A 24,729-nucleotide genomic window follows, 5' to 3' on the forward strand; every position below is an offset into this window, starting at 1 on the left:
AATGCAGACTCCAGTGTGCAATGAGGGAGCTATGCACAGGGTAGTGCTTTCCAAGCCAATTTCTGAAAATTAAGCTGAGATCTGCCTCTCAGCAAAGCAGTGGAGAGCTCCCACTGTGCACTGCAGAAAATCCAGAGATAATGCTTCCAAGAGCTCATCTTGTCGGTTTTTTACTGATCCCTGGAAGAGTAAGGAATGACTTGTTTGAGACTTTCAATTTGTAGTTGCAGAAACAAAAGCAAAGTTTAACATGGAATCTTGCTATTCAATCAAATCTATAAATACAGAGAACAAATTGATGGTTGCCAGTGGGGGGATGGGCAGAATAGGTGAAAAGACTTCCAGTTATGGAATGAATAAGTCATGGGAGTTAAAAGCACAACACAGGGAATATAGTCAATGATATTGTAAAAGCGTTGTATGGTGACAGATGGTAGCTACATTTGTGAGCATAGCATAAGGTATAGAGAAGTTAAATAACTATGTTGTACACCCAAAACTAATGTGATGTTGTGTGCCAACAGTACTCAAATGAAAAAATGAGAAAGAAAGAAAGAAAGAAAGAAAGAAAGAAAGAAAGAAAGAGGAAGGAATAAAGGAAAGAAAGAAGGAAAGAAGGAAGCAAGGAAGGAAGAAAGGAGGGAGGGAGGAAGGAGGGAAGAAAGAAGGGAAGGAAAAGAAAGAAACCTAGTTGTATAACTAACTGACAGGATTCTTCAGATTCTCCCACTAGCTAACCACAGCGCTTTGAATCAGTTATTAGTTTCTGTAAGTGATTTTTTTGCTAATTTCTTCACTTTTTGACATAAGAAATACCACAGTACTTTTTTGGTAAACAAATGGGGTTTTATTTTTCTCATCGGACAAGAAGGTTTGAGATGGGCTGTTGCTGATCTTATTTCAGTGGCTCAACAGTGCTATTGAGGATCTGGATTCCTTCTGTTTCTGTTCCACCAATGGTAGCATTATTAGCTTTTCCTCCTCATGTGCCTCCTGGTCACAAGGTGACAGCCATACTCCAGGCATCGTAGGCAAGTTCAAGGAGAGAAGAAGGCCATAGGTAAGCTCTCCTCTCCTGCCTGTACCTCTTATCAGGAAAGCAGAGCATTTTCAGATACCAAAGCAGACTTTCCCTTGCATCTTACTGGCCAGGAATAGTTCACGTGATCACCTCCAGCTATAAGCAGTGCTGGGAAATTTGGTATCTGGCTTTCATTTTTGTGCTTGGTTGTCCTCTTTTCCTGTTTCAATCATTACCAAGTTCATTTTTTTCCTTCTCTTTTGCACCTAGCGCAGTCTCCTTTTACTTGTTCAGGAAGTCACCCTTTTAGCTCACTAGAGATACTACATGCTATTTTCTCTGAACATACTATCCAGAGGAAAAACTTGTACTGGCAGCTCCCAGTTGTCTTTTAACTTTCCTCTTTATTGGGAGGTATGGTATGTCCTGACCAATAGCAAAAACTTTAGCTGTAATAACTCTGCGGAATAAAAGAAAACCTGTGTTGGTGTATGCCAAATAGTAAAGATCAGATCCTGGTAGATCTAAAATGGAACTTGAACAGGATCTTCAGATAAGTTGCAACAAAGACTATCATGTCATAATTTTTTAAAGAGGGTTGGAAGGTAATGCTTCAGGTCAGACAGGACTCAAAAACAATGGCAAAGAAGAGTGAGAAGACCACATGTACCAAGGCTGACCATCTACCAGCCATCGGCCATCTGCTGTGGTCATTATCCTCCCAGCCACAGAAATGCAGAAGAGACAATGGCAGAAGTGTCAAAAGCAGGGGCTCTGGAGCCACTCCATGATCTTTGGCAAGTTCCTTAAGCAAGCTTCCTCAGAACTGATAATAGTACTGGGACGCCTGGGTGGCTCAGTTGGTTAAGTGTCCAACCTCAGCTCAGGTCATGATCTCATGGTTTGTGGGTTCAAGCCCTGCCTTGGGCTCTGTGCTGACAGTTCAGAGCCCGAAGCCTGCTTAGGATTCTGTGTCTCCTTCTCTCTCTGCCTCTCTCCCCTTCATGCTCTGTCTCTGTCTCTCAAAAATGAATAAATGCTAAGAAAAAAACTTTTTAAAAGAAATGATAATAGGATCTACCTCATATTGGTGTGAAGATGAAATGAAATACACCTATAAAACATTTAACAGTATCTGGTTCAATATATCACGTTCCTCCCTCCCCAATGCATGCACAAGCACACACACACACACACACACACACACACACACACACACACACACACCATTGTTACAAAGTTATTCTAGGGGGTCAGGTGGAACGCTTACATTGTCCACTGCACATAAGTATTCAAAAGTACTAGTTCTCATGAGGATATGCCTGACAATGAGCCACCCCTGCTCCTCAGGAGGAGAGTCAAACTGAATGAATTAGAAGACATTCTCCATGAGAAGATTTACATCAGTAAGACAGGGAGCAGTAAATAAAGGCAACAGATTAGTGCAATATTACTAAATCCCATCATTTAAGTTCCCGCCTGGCAGATTTAATAAATGAGATCTATCTCTTCTTGGTGGATGCACTAGCATAAGTACCATCTAAATCAGTTCTGCAGAGAATCAAGTGACCTGATGGATATATATCTTTTAGCTCAATAGCAGAAATGCATGGAGGATTTGGAGGGATTTGTGCCAGGAATCAGAGAATGTAATGTTTGTCTTGAATTAACTAATTTTTGTAACCAATGGACTGTGAGTGATATTCTCTTGCCAAAGTAGATTTGTGATCTGCCTGAAGTACCAACTATGTTCCAATTTATACAGTAAATCTATTTGGTAATATGAGGTGTTGCAGCAATTTTAACACATCAGTAAAGATGGAAATCAATTTATTTTCCTTAGTATTTGACAACAAGTTTTGTAAATAAAATAAGAAAATAAGGGGGTTTCTGAGACCAGGCCAGCATTTTGTTTCAACCTTTTCTACTTTGTGGCTACTGGTTGAGGGCAGTTTTTCCCCCTAGAGATATCGCTCTGACCCAAGACCAAGCCCACTCCCCTGGGGCCACAAACTCTTCAGTTGCTAGGAAGAGTGAACACTTCTTCAGGACAGGCCCACTGCTGGGTTGATGGGCCGGAAGTGACCTTTAAAAGTGTGTCAGGGGTGCCTGGGTGGCTCAGTCAGCTGAGTGTCTGACTCTTGATTTCAGGTCAGGTCATGATTTCACATGATCCATGCTTGGGACTCTCTCTCTCTCTCTCTCCTTTCTCTCTCTCTGCCCGTCCCCCACTTGCTCTCTCTCTCTTTCTCTCTCTCAAAATAAACTTTAAAAAAATAAATAAAATTGTTTTGGGTATTGCCACACACCCTATCTCACCTGGCAAAGGAGATTAGGCAGATATTGGCATCCCTACTTTACAAATAAGGAAACTGAGGCTCAAATACAAGGGATTTGCTGAGGACGAAGGTGAGACTCAAATTCTAGGTCTTTTGACAATAAATCCTGATTTTTGTTTATGAATCCACGAAGTAATTTAATGGTTTAATCTCTATGTAAACCTTCTCCTGTCTCCTGAGAAGATGAGGACATGAGGTCACGGAGACAGGTAGGAGGTCGTGAAGGCAAAGGGAGGGGACCTCAGACAGAGTGGCAACATGTGCAAAAGCAGAGAGGGCTGGGTGAGACTTCCAGTCTCTACCTCAGAGGGGAAAGCCAGAAAGAGAAACCCTCCTACACTTACAAAAAATCATTTTACAAGGCCAGACAAATAGCACATGCAACACTTTTCTTGAGACCATTAGGGAGTTCAGGTGATAGGACTACCAACTAACCTAAAACTTGAGGAACAGGCACCTGCAAGGAGAGATGAGTCATGAGCTCTTGCTTACTTCGGGCTGCTGGAGATTGAAGAACTTAGTAAAACTGTCAGCAAGCTGGCAGAGGCCGAGGATGAGCTAGCAAAAGTATTTAGAACCCATTGAAGGAAGTGGATCTACAGGAAATCCATGCCCACTTGCAGTTTCTTCTTCATAGATCTCACTGGGCATTCACAGAAAAGTCCAGCATGCATCCTAAGAAAGGGACCCTTGTGCTATAGGCATATAGGAAGGAAATGGCAGCTTCTGCAGGAAAGACAAGAAACCTAACCCAGATCCTACAGCTCTCTCTCTCCCCAACAGAACAAAAGCTTTAAACCGTTAGTGGATTAGTGGGAGAGCTACACACACTGTCACCCTTAGGGCATGGAAGAAAACCACCTACAGCTGAAGGAGGAAAACAGAAAAGAACCCTCTATTCCAGGGTGAGGTGGGAATACCTGCTGAGCCAGAACTACCTCTGGGAGGGGCAGAAGCACTGAAAGCACCCTGGTCCTGGGGCCCAGGAATATAAGACCTGTGTGAGACTGTCCAATTAAGTGGACAAGGAACACCTCTCCACTCCCCACCACTTCCCATGACTAGGCTAACAAGCAGCAAATGACAAATAACAACCGAATATTGATGAGAGACTTATACAAATGTGGAGAGGGGCACATCTCAAAGAGAATATTAAAACCTGAGGATGGAGAAAACGTTAAGAAAAACCTTCTGACAAACTAGCCCCCATTCTAAACACCAGGCAATGCCACAGGCATTTTAAACCCATAGTGCACTGCGGCTAACCATGGCAACAACAAAACCCAACCCAATTAATTAGCAGAAGGAAAGATGTGTTCATTCCAGGCACAAAAAAAATTTACAGATCATACTATGTTGTCTGCTATCTAAGATGGTTACCTTCTAAAAAAAAGAGAGAGAGAGAGAGAACAACTAGATATATCATACTAAAAATGCTTAAAACACAAGACAAATTTTTAAAATCTTTAAGAGAGCCAGGGGAAAAAGATACATTATATACAAGGGAACAAAGATAAGGTTTACAGGAGACTTCTTGTCAGAAACCAAGCAAACTAGAAGACAATGGAGTGACATATTTAAAGTGCTAAAAGGAAAAAAAACCCAGCAAAATAACAGCAAAAACATATTTCAAAAATGAAGAAGAAATACTTTCACAAACAAATAAAAACTAGGAGAATTCATTGCCAGTAGGACTGCACTATCAGAAACATCAATGGAAAATTTTCAGGCAATATGGTACTAGACAGAAACACAGATCCACGCAAAGAAATGACAAGTACTTGAAATTGAATAAATGAAGGTAAAGATAAAATTCATTTTTTCTTATTTTTAATGGCTCTAAAAGCAGCGGATTGTCTAACATAAAAAGAGTACCAATGCATTGTGTTTATATCATGTGTAAAACAAAATATACAACAAAAATAGCACCTAGGAAATGAAAGAAAATAGTATATTGGGAATATACTGTTTAAGTTATAATGTTATTTGAAGAAGGGCTCTAAGTAAATACAGGTGTATTAAGCTATACATTGCAAATATATTGGCAGTCACTAAAAAATTAAAAAAGGAAATGTATAGAGAATAAGCCAATGGTAGTGATAAAATAGAATCATAGAATATATTTAATTCCCAAGGTAAAAAAAAGAGGATTTTTTTTTCATTTTAGAGAGAGAGAGAGAGAGAGAGCACCAGCAGGGGAGAAGGGCAGAGAGAGAGAGAGAGAGAGAGAGAGAGAGAGAGAGAGAGAGACTCTTAAGCAGGCTCCATGCTCAGTGCAGAACCCGATATAGGGCTTGATCCCATGACCTTGGGATAGTGACCTGAGCCAAAATCAAGAGTCAGATGCTCAACTGACTGAGCTACCCAGACGCCCCAGAGAGGAAAAGTTTTTTAAACAGATGGAAAAAAATTGTAAACAACTAATTATCTAGATGGTAGATTTTTAAAGCAACCGTATCAGTAGCCACACTAATTAGAAACGGTCTAAATTCACCAATTAAAATGCAGACATTGGCCAATTGTACAAAAAAGCAAGACCAACTATAAGCAAAAAATAGTCAAACTGAAGGAAGAAATAGATAAACTCACAATTATAATTGGAGGCTTCAACACTCCTCTATCAGTGATTAATAAAATAAGAAGATAGAAAAATCAGTAAGAACCAGCACTGTCAACCAGCTTAAGCTAATTGGCATTTCTAGAATGCTTCACTTAACAAAAGTAGAAAACATTCTTTTCAAATTAACATAGACTATTCACTAAGACGGACCATGTTCTGGACCACAAAACAAACCTTAACAAATTTTAAGGAAGATAAGTCATACAAAATATGTTCTGTAACCATAGTGGTATTAGACTGAAATTTGTGAAATAAGGGTCCCCAACAGAGTTTAACTAGAAACTTGGGACACCAGGTTGGGAGGAGGGTCAGTGAGTTTCTATGCATCCATTGCACATGCAAATACAGGCAAAAGCTTTACAATTCACCTGAAGTTAACACACATAGTAGGAAAACTATTTTTGGTTGTCACATTCCTTCCCACCTAATGGGAAATACCGATATTTGCTTTGACTTGAGATGTATATACAAAGAAAGGCCGTGAAACACAGGCTGATATCTGGGAATCCAAATCTAGGGCCTACTGCTCCTCATGCCCTGCTCTTTCCCTTTCTCTATCAGATCACAAGGTGTAAGCAACACAGTGTGACAATTTAGCCCTCAGGCGTAAGGACCTAGAGAGCAAGACTCAATACTTACTCCACTGCTCACTAGCTATGTAATTGTGGGTATATTACTTAATCCTTCTGAACTTCATTTGCTCATTTGTCAAGTGGAGAATAGCAACTGTGTCTATCTCAGTTTTTGTGAAAATTAAATGGAGATGATATATGAAAGTACTTAGCACAGGGTATATAGACCATAGTAAGCTCTCAATAAGGATAGCTAATGCCATTATCATTCATTATCATTATTCCTAGGGAAGAAATTCTCCAGGGAAGCTTTCCATAGGGCCAAAGCATTTGTACTGTTTAGAGATTATTTAAACTTAGGAACTGGCAAGAGGCATAAAATCTATAGGTATGAAGAAATTAAATCGGCTGTGCTCTCCTGTCTTCTTCCTGGGAAGGTCAGGGAGATAAAATGGAGCCAAAATTTTGGGCTGCCCTTATATAGAGTCTCTCTTAGGAAGACCCTGTCTCATCCCAAACTCTCTAAGTTGTTTTCCCTACCTGATTGTTGGTGCTTGGAATTCCTTTAACTGGAACCAAACACTGTCGTTTCACAGAAATATGACTCAAATATATATAGCGCCAGGATGGGTGATACATTGTATTATATTCTTATTAGGGTAGAAAAGCATGTTTTATATAAGAGGAAAGAAGGCTTTGTTTACATGAAGAATGGGGAATTAGGAGGTCCTCACTGAAAGGGAAGATGGTGCATTCTAAAGACCCTCCTGAACCCAAAGAAAAAAGGCAAACAAATAAAACCAGAAGGATCTCAGGGGACACAGAGACGAGAAATCTACAAACATCAGGCCTTAGATCCATTTGTTAGAATCACTTAAAGCATTTGTTAGACATACTGACTCCTAAGCTCCACCCTAGACCTACTGAATCTGTACCGGTTGGGGCAAAGTGGGAAGAGCCAGATATAGGAATCATGCATCAATACCAACTTTTTACTTTACAGAGAATGAAACTTGAACCTAGGATAATGCAGTAAGCTTGTCCAGGGTCATTTCACAGCTGTCTTCAATAAGCTTGGCTCAGTTCTAGCTTTGGGAATGAGAAAGCAATGTGAGCAGACAATGCTAGTCACTGTCCTGCCTGCCCATAATGGTCCACCCAAGCGTTCAACATGTGGACAGCATTGTCTTTCTGTAATCCCAGTGTCTCTATGCTACTACCCATGGTGACACCTCTATCAGGAGGGCTGAGCTAAGCCCAAGCTCTTCTGTAAGTTCAACTTCTTGATTACACCCTCAACTTTTCTCCCCATATTGAAACTGTCAAAAGTGGAAATGTCACATTTGGTCAATAGCTGGCTGTCATGATTGGAGCTGTACACACTAACAAGAGGAAGTCGCAAGAGGCCAAAAATGAATCTAAAGGGAACAAAGTGACCTCTAACCAACAAGAAAACACAGACCAAAAAATGGAGAAAATCGATGAGGTGAAAATGGTCTGCTCAGGAAAATCAATAAGGTGCAAATCAGCTGCATTCAGCCCTGTGGCCTTGCACCTGGCTCCAACCCCAAAGTTGAACCAAATCATTTCTGCTTCCCTAAGACAGCTCTTTACTCCTACCTCAACCTCCTCCTCCCAGCATCTGCCTATTTATCCAAATGTATATTTCTCCCTGAAATGCCCTAAATTTTGTCACCACATGAAAAGGCCCTTTCTCCATCCTCCCATGTCCATCACTCTTGCCTAGGACCTCAACATTTCACATCCAGATTATTTCCAGAACCTGCTCCCGCTGCCTTCATCCTGTCCCTGGTACTCCTGGCATGCAAACCTCAAAATAACGTGCCTCCTATTTTTCCCTTATATGAATCCTCTGCCAACCAAGCACGTCTCCTCTTTATCCCTCCCTGAAACTCGAAGCTTTTGTTCAGACTGGTCTTGAGAAGACCTGTTCTCTTCTCTCCCTAAATATTCAGATCTTCCACCCACTTTGGGTTGAGACAAAGTGTCTCTGGCTCTATCAGGCCTTCCTGGAACACCAGCAGCTCCCAAAGATCTCCTCCTTCTCTCAGCACCCATGGAACTTTCCATCTGAAGATGTGCCCTCATTTCTACATTAAGCACATGCCTGCTTTCACTGTTACAATGCTGGGGGTTGGGGGTGAGCTGTGTCATCCCTACATATTCTAACTCCTGGAGGAAGGCAGCAAAGAGTGGAAGGCACAGTGGGATGAGAGCTGGGGGTTGGTGCCTGTAGTCATGAAGGGCCTTGGGCAAGTGATCAAACCTCTCCAGCTTTTCTATAACATGAGATGGTTGTATGGGAGATGTCTAAGTGTCCTCATTCTAACATTCTAGAATTCTAAGGCATGGATTATCTCTTTTTTGATATCCACCATAACACTTATTAGCTCTTTGCTTTTCATTTTCTTTAACCTCTTAAGATTCTCTTGCCTCATTTGTTAAATGGGATTGATAATACCTTCTTCACAGAATCTTTGAGGGGATCAAGTAAGATACCTGCACCAAGAAGGGTTTTATCAATTTTGTTATTATTATTAAAGAAATACAAGGAGCACATTAAATATCTGTTGAATAGACGAATAAAAAGAACCTTTTAAAAAGAACAACTATTGTTTGAGGCACACACACACCACACACACGCACATAACATTTAATGCTCTTCAAATAATAAAGCATGTTATCTTTCCTTTTAAAACAGAAAGTATTTTCCTTTCCTTTCCCTGAGCTAGAAATCCCGTGTATAACTGCCCTTCTGCATTTGTGTCGAAATCAGAAGCTCAAAGCTGTTTCTGCAGCCCACTGTGCTACACAGTGTGTCCCAGGTAGGCCATGAAAATGTCCTTGCCTACCCACGATGGCACTCCTGAAAGACAAAGAGCCTGCCCCTCCTGAATAGAAAGGAAGCAGGTGGACCAAATGTTCCTTTTAGAGAAGCTACAGTCACTCTAACCTGAGACATGAAGATGATAGTCCTCGAGAATAAAATGAGGAGAGGCTGCAATTCAGAAGCCCTTGGTCCCTGGCTGATAAGAGTGTTAAAGGTCAGTGAGCTCATTGAATGAATCTTGTTCGTTCTCACAGCAGATCCACTTGATGATGTTTCTCTCTGAGTCAGAAGGTAGAGAAATCTCACCCACGTGGTGCTCAGACAGACAAATCCAAAGCAGAGGTCTCAGACAGACCCCTGAGAATGAATGATCACACCCTGAGCTAGCCACCTGGGAGGGAGAGTCTCAGCTCAGCCAATTGGAGCGTCTCAGGAAGAACCATGACGACGCCAGAGCCCCCAGTGACTAAAAGGCAAGATAGTTCTGCCATAAAATACTCAGGGAAATGGAGTTAGGTTGCCTGGAGCAGATTAGGAAGCCAGAATACATGCATTCCAGAATTCAAGCAACCCAGACAATATTTAAAGAGTGTGATAACGCCCTTCTAGGAAATATAACAACTTATTAAGTCCATAGATAAAAGAGCTTCACACAATAAAAACATTTTTACAACTGCCTAAGATTCCAAATTTTAAAGTATTGCTTCAAGGGCCACCAAAAAAAAAGAAAGAAAGAAAAGAAAAAGAAAAAAGAAAAAACTAATATGCTTCCTTTCCTTTGATGGAATTTCACTGGGGCCAGAAGGCAGGTTTGAATGTAAGATGTACAGGGAGATTGAAAAAGAAATGAACATTTTCAAAAATGCATTACTCAGTAACCAGATTATAGATGAACAACTAGTCAAAACCAATACATAAATGAACTGTCACACTATTCCTATAATCTTACAAATGCTCAGTATGCACCCCCTCATTCCATAGGACACACATCAATCCTGAAGTCTAATCCATTTCAGACCTTCTGTAGGTGGATGGTTGAAATGGCAGCCACAATGCCTTCCTTCATTTACTCTGGCTCACAGGGAAGGAGGAACAGACACAAGATTCTTGCAGTCTCTGCCAGAAATCAGATGGTGTGGTATCTGGGGATCAGGTTAACCACTGTTCAACTGGGTTTGTTAATTACCGTGTGTTTTTGTAGGGTATGTGTATGATATCAAACATATAAAGAACATTTGGGAATTTGACCAAAATTATGTGGCGACAAGGAAGATAATGCTGGAAGTATATGCAGCCTATCAAGGTGAAGTCTGCAGGAAAACAAGTGAGAAGGAGAAAAAAAATGTTGTAAGGGAAGTCCCATAGCCTAAAAGGATTAAAATTAGGGCCAAAATAATGGAAACATGTCATTGCCCTTCCTCTTACCAGCGGTAAGATCTCACATAAGTCCTTCCTGTTCTGTCAGCCTCAGCTTCATCATCTAAAAAATTGAGAAAACAGTAAATGACCCTTGTGAAATCAAAATATTTAGTTTTTTTTTTCTTTCAGGACCTCAAGGAGCAAAGTATGAAGACAAATCAGTGAGAGACCCATAATCCTGACATTGAACAGATTGATGAATCTGTTTTGAAGACTTGTCGTTTGTGTCAGTATTTTGTGGTCTCGAGGTGGCCCTCAAGGTACTGGGCCAGTACCTTGAATCCCTGCTGAGCCAGGAAGGACCCACAGTACAGTGAAAAACCAACAAAGAACTTCTGCCATGGAAACTGGGGCTGAATACATGGGTACTCATGTCTTTGGCTAGTAAGGTACATGTGCAAGAATTCATTTTTATTCTTATACAGAAAACTCCATGGCCTGGTCCTCTGAATGTTTTTCACATTCCAAAAGGAGGAAGATTAACTCAATAGCTTAATCCTCCTTCCCTAACAGAAACACCCTCAACAGGGTACTATGTTATGTTCTGCCACAGTCGCTGAGTTCACACACGCATGAGCCAGTGTGTATGTATGCATGCAAGTCAACCGCAGTAGAAGTACCTTGGGTCTAGAAGGATACTGACTCTCTGAAGGAGAAAAGCCAAAGTGACAAGCTCACTCCTAGTGCCTAAGACGATTCCATTCCTGACCAATAATGATGGTCTTTGAGTCAGCCTCAAAAGTGTTTTCAGCAAGCCCGGTATCCCTGCCCTCCCCTCAGTGTCCAGTCCCTCTGTTGTGCCAAGGCTGCCAGCCAAAGGACCAATTAGTGCCAACTGTGATGTCAACACTTGCCTGGTGAGTCCCACATCCAGCCACATCTTCCTAACGAAGCTATGAGCTATTTAATTAGGAGCTGCTCTGACAATTTCGTCCTTGTCACATCAGCAATAGATTGGAACACAAGGGAGAACATTTCCATTGAACCCGTGCCACAGCATTTGCTCTGTAAATTGAGATGAGTGGGATGCATTCACCTTGCTGATGCATAGAAATAAGAGGTAATGCAGCTTCTCACCAGATCATGTGGGCAGGTACAAAGACACAGCCATTCACAAAACAGAGAACGTCTGTTTTTTTGCCCTGAGTTGTTTGCTTAACATCTCTTCTTTAGGAGACATGTGTGTGCTGTCTTTAAGGATATTGCCTTTAGAGTCACTGGGACCTGAGTTTTGATTTCTGCTCTGGACTTTATGAACCACCTGATCTTGGGCTAGATTCTTCATTTCCCTGAGGCTCAGTTTTCCTAACTGTCAAATGGGAATAATTATGCTATAACAACTCTGAAGTTGTTATAATGATTAAAACAAACAAACAAACAAACAAAAATGAATATAAACCACTAAGCACAAGAACTAAATATTTAATCAAAGATACTTCTTCTTACTGGTACATCTCAGTGCCCTGTGTTCTAAATTAAAAGATGAACTCGGGGTGCCTGGGTGGCTCAGTCGGTTAAGTGTCCGACTTCAGCTCAGGTCATGATCTCTCGGTTTGTGGGTTAGAGCCCCGCGTCGGGCTCTGTGCTGACAGCTCAGAGCCAGAGGTCTGCTTCAGATTCTGTGTCTCCCTCTCTCTCTGCCCCTCCCCTGCTCATGGTCTGTCTCTCTCTCTCAATAATAAATAAACGTTTAAAAAACAAAAAAAGATGAACTCTACATTGTGATAAGTATAGCATTGTCTCTATGTTCCTCTCCACTATTTCTACCCCGGACCCTTCTCTTTTCCAACCCAGTCACTTCACCAGTCCTTATATAATAATGTAGGTTTCAGCCACCTCAACACCTGCATTGGCCTCCTCTATAAACCCAGTTTGTAGGTAATTTTCAAAAAGAATGGCTCTCGGGGTGCCTGGGTGCCTCAGTTGGTTGAGCGTCTGACTTCCACTCAGGTCATGATCTCACGGTTGGTGAGTTGGAGCCCCAAGACGGTCTCTGAGCTGGCAGCTCGGAGCCTGGAGCCTGCTTCAGATTCTGTGTCCCCCTCTCTCTCCGCCCCACCCCTGTTTGTGCTCTGCCTCTATCTTTCAAAAATGAATAAACATAAAAAAAAAAGTATGGTTCTCAAGTCTGAACCCCAAGCTCACTATTACAAAGTACAATGGAATGGAACTTTTATTTCCCTTGAACTGGATAACTTGCTTGCTAATTCAGTCTTAAGTCCCATTAACTTTTTGGCAGCCTTTCCACACGAGGATGGGAAAGGGCCTTTCTAGCCCAAGGGCCAAGAAAAGGTGATTTACTTGGAGGGAACCACCTAACTCCACCCATTTAAGTCCTTATTAAATGGAGAAGAAATGAGATCTTGAGTTATATAATTCATTTGTGATTATTACATTCTTTGAAAAGGTTAAGGTGCTTACCACAAAATATAAAACAGTAATCTGCATCTTTACTGCTGATATTTCAAGAAGGAGATTTGGAAATTTTGGAAGGCAAACATTCCACTAGAGTCTTGGGAGACAAAAAGGGTATTTGGGATGGAGTCTGACAATCAAGGAAAATGAAGATAAAGAGTAAAATTGATCCACAATTTCACAGTTTCTCCTGTCCAGTTCAAAAGAAAATGTAGGCCTTTTCAAAAGCTAAAACTACCTTTAAAAACCAAGTATGATAGACTTCTTTCTTTTTTTAAGCCAATATTTTTAAACACTGCCCTTTTACCCTTGAAACCAGCACTCCTCCTCCCTGAAGATGGCCAGCCAGGGCACATTGCCCATCAGCAGAGAAGGGACATTCCAGCAAGAAGGCCTGCAATTATCATGTGATCAAAGCACAAGAAATTAACTGGAAGCAAGATCCATTTAGAATTTTTTTTTCCTCATTCAATTTGTAGCCAGGTCAATAATGATTTTTTTTTTTTTAATCTGGCAGGGATTCCATGTCCTATGCCATCCAAATGTATCTGGCACATCTGCAAAGCCATTACTTCCCTCCAGAGCCAGGCAGAGAAAAAAGAAGGAAGAGTGGCTTCACCAGGCTGAGTTTTGTAGTTCACCAGGCTGAGAACAATAGTAACCTGTGGCAGAAACAGAACCTTACGATAACAAGGATGGGAAGTCAAAACTCTCATACACTAACAAAGGGGCATTTTCACTGACAAGTAAGAGGAAAACAAGAGTTCCTTAACTCTTGCATGAAGAGATCAAACCAAGAAAGAAAGTAAAATCATCTGTCCCCTCAACCTGTACGTGGAACCAGAAATACAGAGGTCCAAGTACTCTAGGCCAGGATCTCTCTTTAGGAGATATAACAGGCAGGCAAAGAATGAATGATACAGAGAGACAGGCTGAGGGAGCAGATATGGAGAAATGAGACAAAGAAGATATGATTCAAGGAAGGCGAAGGAGAAAAAGTGAGGGGGAGGGAGAAATGCAGGAGGCCCCAACTGAGGGGGAAAGAAAAGTGGCAAAAGGAAATGAAATCAATAGCAGGATGAAAGTTAGAGAAAAGGCATTTGATGGGCAAGAAATAATGGGAATCAAAATGAAAGGGAAAGGGAAGCAGAGTAATGAATGCAGGGTGGGCTGCAGAGACCCTGAGAACTGGATAAGACACTGAAGCTGTGTTCTTTATGCATTTCTTCGGAGGACTTAACAGTTGCAAAGCATAGTCCACAGTGATTAATGTTTGCTCTCCAAGAGCACTGACATGGGAGTCAGGCCAGGCTTGATCCAGATCTTTGAACCTGACACTTAACTTTTTGAGTTTTAGTTTGTGCATCTGCACAACGGGGGTAATAACCTGCTTCACTGGATTGTTATGAAGATTAAATAAAGTATATAAAATCCCACCACAATATATGATTCATAATGGATGCCTAATGAGTGTTATTTTTCCCTCTTTCCCCATATTAGGCATTCTATACTAGTCTTTTTTTTTATCATTAATAATGCACTGCCTCCCCACCCCACCCTGTGGATCTGGCATTTGACTGTTTAAATTCTTTAAGGGCAGAACCTGTGTCTGGTTCACCAGAGAAACCTCAGCATCTTGCACAGTATTGGCACAAATCCAATAGAAGCAAGAGAAGAAACAGGAAGGGATAAGAGATAAACATAACTATTCTATGGCATTGATGTTCTAGCATTGTTCCAGTTGAAATATATGGGTCCATAATCAGACTTCATGAACATTTTTGGGTTTATAAAACTATCTCACATCATATACAGAAGAAAAGAATTCACCCAATTCCCCAAATATCATTTCTTCTATGATTTCATCCATCTAGAAGACAGCCAGCATTCTGGAAAGAAATTATAGTAATTGAGACTGGCAAATGTTTCCTTAGAATCTTGAAAACATTCCCATCTGTTGCATAGAGGAGGCATGTTTTCCAAACCGACTTCTGAATGAATCATAAGCTGCAGCAGCTGTGAGAATGGGCCTCCCAAACTTCCAACTGCAAGAAATGTAACTGACCAAGGGCCCCAAGCTTCTGCTGGCTCTGACACCCATTAAAATTTGTCATGCTATGGTGCCAAGGCCACTCTTCCCACTGGCTACTCCCAGGCAATGACTCAGCACAGCAAGGAGTCTAAGGCTGTCTCTCCTGGGAGACATGAGTGACTTTGGCCCAAGGACTTCCCTGGACCTTTGCCAAACATCCTCTAGAACTTACCTTAACCCTCTCAGCAGTCTGGGGTGCTTCCACCCAACGTTTATTTCCTCTCTCCTTCACTCAAGGCCAGGCTTGCACCCTGATCTGATGGCTCTGGCAGACTCTTGCCTCCCTCTCACTTTCTCTGGCATTTTCCTAGACATTCCCTTAATAAAATCCTGTCTTGGCATCTCCTTTCTGGAGGACCTGAACTGTCACATGAGTCATCCTAAGCATGTCAATGAACAGGGAGGGAGACACGAAAGAGGTAGGGACAAGAGGATCATTACAAGACCATCCAGAGCAGTCTTCTTACATTTCTTACATAAGCAGTGGAACCATATCATATATATATATATATATATATATATATATATATATGCACACATATACACACACACATATATATACGTATATATATGTATATACATATATATACGTATATATGTATACACATATATACGTATATATGTATATACATATATATACGTATACATATGTATATACATATATATATATATATATATACACACAGTCTAATGAGATTGCAGTCATGAGAGAGGAGGAAGTCCCAGAAGAACCAGGAAGGACTAAGAGATATACATGACTACTCTAGATTTTAAGTTCGCAAGAGTGTTCTAATTCAAATATTCTGGACCACCACCAGACCCTGTCTTTGAGCATGTAAAACATGTTCACATCAGAAACGGAAGAATAGAATTCACCCCAGTTCCTAAATATCATGTATACATATATACACGTGTGTGTGTACGTGTGTGTGTGTGTTTATTTAGGAGCAGCAACGTTTAAAGAAGGACATTTTGCATTGTTAATCTTTGTTAAAAAAAACCAATCTCCATTCTTGAATAGATAAAATAATTAAAATGTTTTAAAACTTTCTTCTCCTGCCTGTATTCAGCCAAATTTTCTTTCCTTTTGATGAGTTTTTATTCTTAAGAGTCCAGTTCTTTTGTTTAAACTGTAATTGAATCAATGTTTTCCTTGATTATTTCATTTCTAGTGTACTCTTTGTTAGAATAGATAATAGATGATAGTTAGATATATGTATAGATAGATAGACCTCGCAATTTTAGAAATCTAGTCTGTAATCTTCACATCAGTATAATTCAAGACTGTAACATTAGACCCTCTCATAATGCTGAGCATATAGACAGCACTTGAAAACATTTTGTTGATAAAGTCTTAACCTTGATCCTCATGAAGGCTGATTTCATACAAACAACTCCCAAAAGATTCTCTTTGCATTTCTTTCCCAGCATTTGCTAACCCCTTAAACAAGGCATATCTAGAAGGACTGAATTTAAAGCTGACTGGCACAATCCAGATCATGTGAAGTATGGAAAGGGATTGTCAAATGCCCACATGGGAACTTCAGTTAGTTACTGGTTAACCCTAAATAAAGTCCATCCAAATACAGTGATTCAAAGTCCTTTGCAACCACCCTTGGAGATCATTAAAATGTGAAATGTTCAAGGATACCCAACACTCTCTGAGCAGTCTGAGAGGTTCTGGGATTGCTCCTGCACCATTGTTTTGGCTCCAGAAGATAAACCTGGAAGCAGAAATTGCTTGCTACCCAGCTGACATTCAGATTCATTGAGTTTACATACCCAGGGTTCCCTTGGCCAATAGGGTTCAACTCTAAATGAAACAAGAACTTGGAGTCTGGCCAAAATGATCCCATGACCTAATTATTAATACCTTTCCAACATAACCTTGATGATCATATAGGCTGAGAATACCATTTTCAGTGGCCTAGATTTTGAAAAAGAACAAATATTTTTGAAGAACAAAGATAAACCTTGATATGATGAGTTTGTTTCTTTTGTTGTGATTTTTTTTTTGTCTCTCCCACCATTTTTCCTACCACTCTGGATCCTACCCTTAGCCAACCAGGCACAACTATGAAGTAGGAAAATTTTGACCCTCATGAATTCATTAAAAAATTACTTATTGAGAACATACTGTATTTCAGTCCTTAAAGTTATATTCTGAGAAGACCATGATGAAAAAAATCAGCATACTTTCTGCCATCATTAGGGCTTTAAGTTTGGGAGGGATATGGCCAGTAATAAAGTAACTCCACAAATCAATACCTAATTTTAAACTATTAAGTGTGCTACAAAGAGCAGGATGCTATGGAGAATCCCAGAGAAAGTAACAGAGGGAGTAAGTTGTGAAACATGAGGAAGCGTTGACTCAGAAGAGAGGAGTAGACCGGGTAGAAGGAATATCTCCAGGCAAGTGGAAAAGCAGGAAGAAACACAGAGCATTTCAAAAACTAGAAGAGGGCTATAATGGCTGAGCCCCAAGCCCCTAGTGCAGTGAGATGAGACCACAGAAGGAGGCCACAGCCAGACCAGCAGGCCCTCACACATGCCACAGCTCTGAAGATTTTCTCTCCTTAGACTTTTTCTAATCCCCTCACCCCAGAGCCCTGTGTCCTCAGAGTTTTCTCAAGCTGGGATCTGACTCTGCTTTGCACACTCTCCTCATGCATTTCAATATCCTCTCTCACCTGTTTTCTTCCCCCATGAAAACACCCAGGCTTTCATCCTGGGCCAGCCTGCAATAACACAATTGTAGAGACCCTGTCCCTTCCTGCTATTAGCGCTGCCTGAATTGCCCTGCTGCTTTTTCAGTGTGAGTGTCTTGTTTCTTTTTCTCTCTTTTAGCTTAGATTTATGCTCATATCCTCTCCACTTTGTTGCTGTATAAATGCTTGCTAGAGCCCACTCTATAGTCCTTCACAAAGATATTAGACATTAAAAGAGAAAGCAAGGCCTCTCTGCTTTAACCAACAACAAGGAATCCCAGTCACGGTTTCCAGATCTTTCATGGTGGGAAGACACTGTGGACACCACATTGCTGGGACTCCTTTAACCTGCACATAAGCAACCACTATTTTTCCCAAATTGTACATATCTAGCTTCTAGAAGAAATATATGAGAGAAGGTCATTCACAGCTGTGTTCAATAAACCCGTGGTTCTCAACTGGGGGTGGGGATTATTTTGGCTCCCAGGCGACTTACAGCAATGTCTGAAGACATTGTTGGTTGTCACGCTGGAGTTGGCAGGTGATGGTACCAGCAGCTAGAAGCTGAGGATGCTGCTAACATCCTGAACATCCTCCAATGCACAGAACAACCCCCACAACAAGGAATTATTTGGCCCAAAATGTTAATAATGCTGAGATTGAAAAACCCTACAATAAACTTCTCCAACTTTGAAGTGACAGTTCAACGTCTATACCCCCATCCCAGATTAATATCATTAATTTGCTATAATTAATATCATTCAGTGGATAACCATCTCCACAATGCATTCACATAATTACTAGCTATATTTGTATGTATTTTTGTTGATTGCACTTTCCTCCTTCTTGTCTCTCCAACTTAGATGTTTCGGGCCTTGAAATAGATGATACTTTAATATACTTGGTGCTCGTAGTAATGCAGCAAGACCTGAGCAGCTGGCATCCAGCAACCTTGTCCTGTGTTGGAACAGAAGATTAGATTGTTGAAAAGTACCAGGTTTCCCTTTTGCTTTGCATATTCTCTTTAGGTAGGGGACCACTGCAGTGGAACCCAGGGCTGCCCTGTGTAGAGGCAGACAAGGATCTTTAATATTCAAGATAGGAGTGAACACGTTATAGTGACAAAAATACATCACTGCTGTCACCCTCCTTTCATGAGGACACCAGTTATGTCAGATCAGGGCCCCACCCTTATGATTTCATTTAACTTTAATTACTTCCTTAAAGGCCCCATCTCCAAACACAGTCACATTGGGGGTCAGGGCTTCAACGTGTGAATGAGGAGGCACACGATTCAGTCTATAACAGTGGGCAAGTTTGGTGGCAGGCCAGTCAGAGAGGTGAAAGGTACAGCAGAAATCCAAGAAGAAAATGATGAGGCCTGCACTGAGTTAGTGGGCATAGGGATGAAGAAAGGGGGAAGTATCTGAAAAACAGAAAGTCGGTAGGACTGATGAGACATAGTAACTGGTTAACTGTGGAATGACTTCAGTAACTGAGTACAAGATAATCATGTGCTGAGGTGGAGGAAAAGCAGAATGTGGGGAAAAAATGAAGAGCTCACTTCTTCACTCTTGGTGTTGAGGTTTCTGGGGGATATACCAATGGAGAGATTAAACATGTGGTAGGATGTTTAATCCTACCTGGATTAGGATCCAGCCTAATCAGGCCTGGATCAGGAAAGAAATCTAGGCTGAAAAATAAGATTTGGGAATTGCCGGCATGGGTAGAGGCTGGCTGGGAACATGAGAATGGATGAAATCACCTAAGAAAAGTAAGTAGAGTGAAAAGAAAAGGTGGCCAAAATCCAAACCTCAGAAAGAAACCATTTAAAGAGTGGGTGGAATAAACGTTGCTTGTGAAGGTGCCGGAGAAAAAAGAACTAGGAAAGTAATTGAAAAATCAAGAGCATTTGAGGTCAAGGAAGCCGGGAAAAAGAGTTCAGGAAAGGCCTGGTCAGCAGGGCCAAATGCCACCCAAACATGAACAGTGTGACTTAAAAATGGATGCAGCAGGCAGATAGGAGGGCCCCCCATGGGAAGAGATCTAGCACTGCACACGAGGCAGGAGCCACGCTTGGGGGTTGGAATGGGGGCACAAGGAAGGGGTGACATTGAGTAAACTAATCCTGTCAATTTACCGTGTGAAGGAAATGACAAGGGAAGAATGCAAACAAAGGGGAATGTAGAAGCAAATTAAGGACCTGTTGTTCACATAAGAGGCTTAAACACATTTATGTGCTGAAGGGGATGTGCCAGTAAACAGTAGGTTGGAAATACAACCAAGCGTAGAACACTGAGGGCATAAGGATTCCAAGGAAGCAGGGAGTGCAATTCAGGGTCCAGATGGAAGGAACACATCGGGCATAAGAACCTTTTGAATGGATAGATTATAGCCCTGAAGTCAAAAAACTCAACATGCCAAGGCTCCTACTTCTCCCTCTCCCATCTTCATGTTACCACTTCTGCTTTACTAGAGCCTTTGCCCTGTTCAGACATCTCCTTATTTTTCAGGACAAACACATTTTTCCAGTTGGGCTATCATAAGCTAGCCATCTGGGACTTAACACAGTCCCAGGGGCCTAGTAGTTTCAATAAATATTTGTTGAATAAAAACCTAGGGGTGGGGCCTTAGCTTGTTCAATGCAGACCTTGTACCTTCCCAAGGTCACCAGAGAATGGACCATAAAGAAAAGGCAGACCTACTTTCAGGGAAGGTCTCTGGGAAAGATTCATTATTCATTCTACAAACATTAACTGAGTGCATGGGTACTGCCTTTAGCCACCGAACAGATGGCCCAAGGCAGCTGATTCATAAGGACTCCTCCAAACTGGAGGATTCCCTTCTCCCCACAAATGACAACTCAGTGGCGTCTACACGCACCCATCTGCCACAAACTGGAGCCCAAATATTCTCTCTGAATCCCCGGCGTTGAAAAGCAGATCACTATCAATTTTTCTTTCTGTCAACAGGAGCTGAGGAATAATTATGTCCAATTGACATAAGCAACTCCAATTGCCTTCAGAATTTGGCCTGAAGCCCAATTATATTTCGCTAGCTTGTGCCACAGTATATGAACAGTACAATTTGTCTTATTTCTTTCTCCCACTTTTTAGAATATTCAGAAAAATTTGGCTCACTGAACCCAACCAAGCATGTTCTTTAAGAATAATTTTGAGCACGATCCATAAGCCAAGTTAATATGATATATATTCTGAGAGAAATTCAGTTGAAAGCATCTAGATATATTATTTTTAAATTATATGCACATGAGTAAAGTATATTTCACACAAATAATTTTAAAATGCTGTTGCTAGGTTGAATATAAATTAAGGTTGTAAATGTGTACATTCAGGGGTGCGCATGTGCACGCACACACACACAGTCTCAAATTCACCCCTGAGCTGTTTTGTAAAAATTATTTTCTAAGCTGGTTGTTTGAAATTTAGATTGTACATTTCCACAGAAAATGCCATGAATGCTGGGCAGCTTCCCAGGGTTATCTCTAAAAACCAACTTTACTTATAATTAGATGAACTAGGTAGGACTGGTCTGATTCTTGGGAACAGTGAAGTGCCTATGTGTTCAATAGGGAAGAAAAAAGAGGTCAGGGGACCATTGGATAGGAAAAGAAAATCAGCTCCAGCTAAAATTTTGCGTTCTCCCCTCTCCAAGTGCCCCATCCCCATGCCCCTGCATGCTGCACTAAGTCTTATGTTCTGGAATCCTTTTCCCAAGCTCAGACCTTCACTTGATGTCTAAGTCTCCATGTACCAACTGTGCTTATCCCTGCCCATCACCAAAATCTGTATTCCCTCAGAAGCACAAATCTTACCCCATGAACAGACCAGCCCTGCCCAAGCACTTGTCCTCAGGAACCCACTGGTGATACCAAGACCAAAGGAGGGTTTGTTTGGCTCATTCAGTATAGGCTTGCTGAGTCTTGTTTTCTTTTTTTTTCAAACTGCATTAAGTACTAATATTCTAAAATCAAGAGTAGAGAACAGATACTACTAACACTCACCAATATCCACTTATCTTCTTCTGAGCACACTTCCCAGCCCCTTTGTAGTTGGCAGGGCCACATGACTGCCTCGGGCCAACGACTATAAGCAAAAAGGGCATGTGTCTTTGAGGCTGAGGCAGGGAAAAGCTCCTGTGTGTGTCCCAGTCTTTCTGTTTCTCTGTGTGTTAGTTTCCTAGGGCTGCTATAACAACATACCAAAAACCAAGTGGGTTAAACAACAGAAATTACTGTCTCAGAGTTCTGGAGGTCTAGAAGCTTGAGATCAAGGGATTGGCCAGGCCATACTCTCTCCAAAGGCCCTAGGGAAGGATCTGTTCCAGGACTCCATCTTTGCCTCTGCCAGTGCCTTGGCTTGAGACCACATGACTCCACATCCTTACATGGCATTCTCCCTGTGTCTGTGTCTCTGTGTCCAAAATTTCCCATTTTTAGAAGCACAACAGCCATATCGGATTGGGGCCTACCTGATGACCTCACTTCAACATGATTACTTCTGTAAAGACCCTGTCTCTAAATAAGGTAACATTCTCAGGTTAAACCTCCAACATATCTTTTTAAGGGGATTAGGTTCAGCCCATAATACAACACAATTCAACCCACTAGGAACATGGAGACCTGGTGTTGACATAGCAGAGCCTGGATTGCTGGCTCCCAGACTCTGAGAGGACTTCACATGAGGAAGAAATAAATTTTTGTTAAGCCACTGGAATTTGGGGGTTGTTTGCTATCACAGCATAGGCTAGCCTAACCACCTAATGATGCAGGAATATTTCATGTAAAAATCCAGGTTTCTTCCCTGGAAGATCTAGCCTTCTAGATTTACACCTCAGTGGCAACCACCAGCAGGCAACTGAAGAGTAGCAGTTTCCCTCAGACTGAACCAAATACTGCTCCCCAGGCCTCAGTTCACTACAACCCCCACTACTCCCTATCATCACCCCTCAACCACTTTCCCTTCCATGTGTGTTCTTGTTTTCCTTAATCTCCATGCTTTATATGATTATATTACCTGCCTAGCCTCTTTAAGCTTGTGAATCCACCAAGTCTACTCCGCACTGGTCCTCTTGTTCATGGCTGTCTCCTTATTTCCCTTTCTGAACTTTTAAATTATAATTTGTGTGTGTGTTCTCAGTAGCTCCATAGATAGCTACAGGTTATATTGGTGGAGTAAGTCCCTTCTAGCTCAGAGTTCATAATTACCTATTTGCCTGTTCACTTTTAATGTAGAGGCATATTATCATCTGTTTATCAATGAAGAAATTTAAGAGTAACAAATTAGGTGATATACCCACTGTCCCAGAATGGGAGATTGGTGAAGACAGAATTTGCAGTCCCTAAGACTGAAAAGCTGTGTTCTTTCGAACCTCTGGGTCTCCATTTCCTCACAGAAAAGTGAAGCTATTAGACAAGAAGTAGGAGTTTCCAAATTTAAGTTTAGTTGTGGAAGTTTTATTCTAGTCAAAGCTCGACATGGAGCAGCCACAAGTAGGTAAGTGGCTCTGGCTGACCTAGAGGTGAACTCCCAAGTCAGATAAGTGACATGTTGAGACCAGCATATGTTTTGACCAAGAAACATTTTAACTCAGGAGAAAATACAATCAATTAAACTTCTGACTTTAAAAAAATAATTGCCAGTTTTCTCTTTTAATTACCAAATGTAGTAGATATATCCACATCAAAAAGATATATCCACATCCTAGTCCCAGAACTTATGAATATTACCTTATATGGTAAAAGACTGAATGTTGCCTTATTTGGAGAAAGGATCTTTGCAGGTATAATTAAGTTACTTAAATTATGGAGCTTGAGATGAGGATGTGATTCTGGATTATCTGGGTGGACCCTAAATCCCATGACAAGTATCTTTATAAGAAACAGAAGACACAGACACAGACACAGAGGAAAAGACCATATGAAAACATAGGTAGAGATTGGAGTTCTGCAGTCATACACCAAGAAATACCCAGATCCATCTTCTGGAAAGGAAAGATTCAGGGAAAGATTCTCCCCTAGAGACTTCGGAAGAAGCACAGCCCTGCTGACACTTGATTTTGGATTTATGGCCTCCAGAACCATGAGAGAATAAATTTCTGTTATTTTAAGCTGCCAAGTATGTGGGAATTTGTTACAGCAGCCAGGAAACTAATACATCAAGTAATGTGGAAAACTAGTAAGTCCATACTATACCTGAGCTTTACCATACTGCCAACACCATTCCATGGTGGAAAAGTAGAGATGAGATCAAGTTGAAGGATATAGTGAGGGTGGATGAGGTTCAGAGACAGAGTGAGGCTCAAGAATTCTCTGAGTATTTCTTACACCTTGGCTGGCCTGTGTCTTGAATTCATTCTTCCATCAGAGTTAAAGACACTTTGTGTTCAGCTATTTAGCCCTTTATTCTCAGCTGCAGACAGCACAGGAAATTGCCAATTATATTTCTAGCAGTTCTCTCAGAACTTTTGATAATATACGTTTTCATTTCATAGTATTTCTATGTAATGCTGGTTTGTGGAGATAAGCCTCATGGTCCTTAGAACCTATCCCAGTTTAATCAGACTTCTAAGAAATATCTTCAATATTTTTCTGAGTAAAAATAATAAATATGCATAAAAACTCAAACAATAGGTCAGTGAATAAAATAGAAAATGAAAATCACTATAACAGG

The sequence above is a fragment of the Prionailurus viverrinus genome, chromosome B3 (assembly GCF_022837055.1).
Source record: "Prionailurus viverrinus isolate Anna chromosome B3, UM_Priviv_1.0, whole genome shotgun sequence".
Lineage (NCBI taxonomy): Eukaryota > Metazoa > Chordata > Mammalia > Carnivora > Felidae > Prionailurus > Prionailurus viverrinus.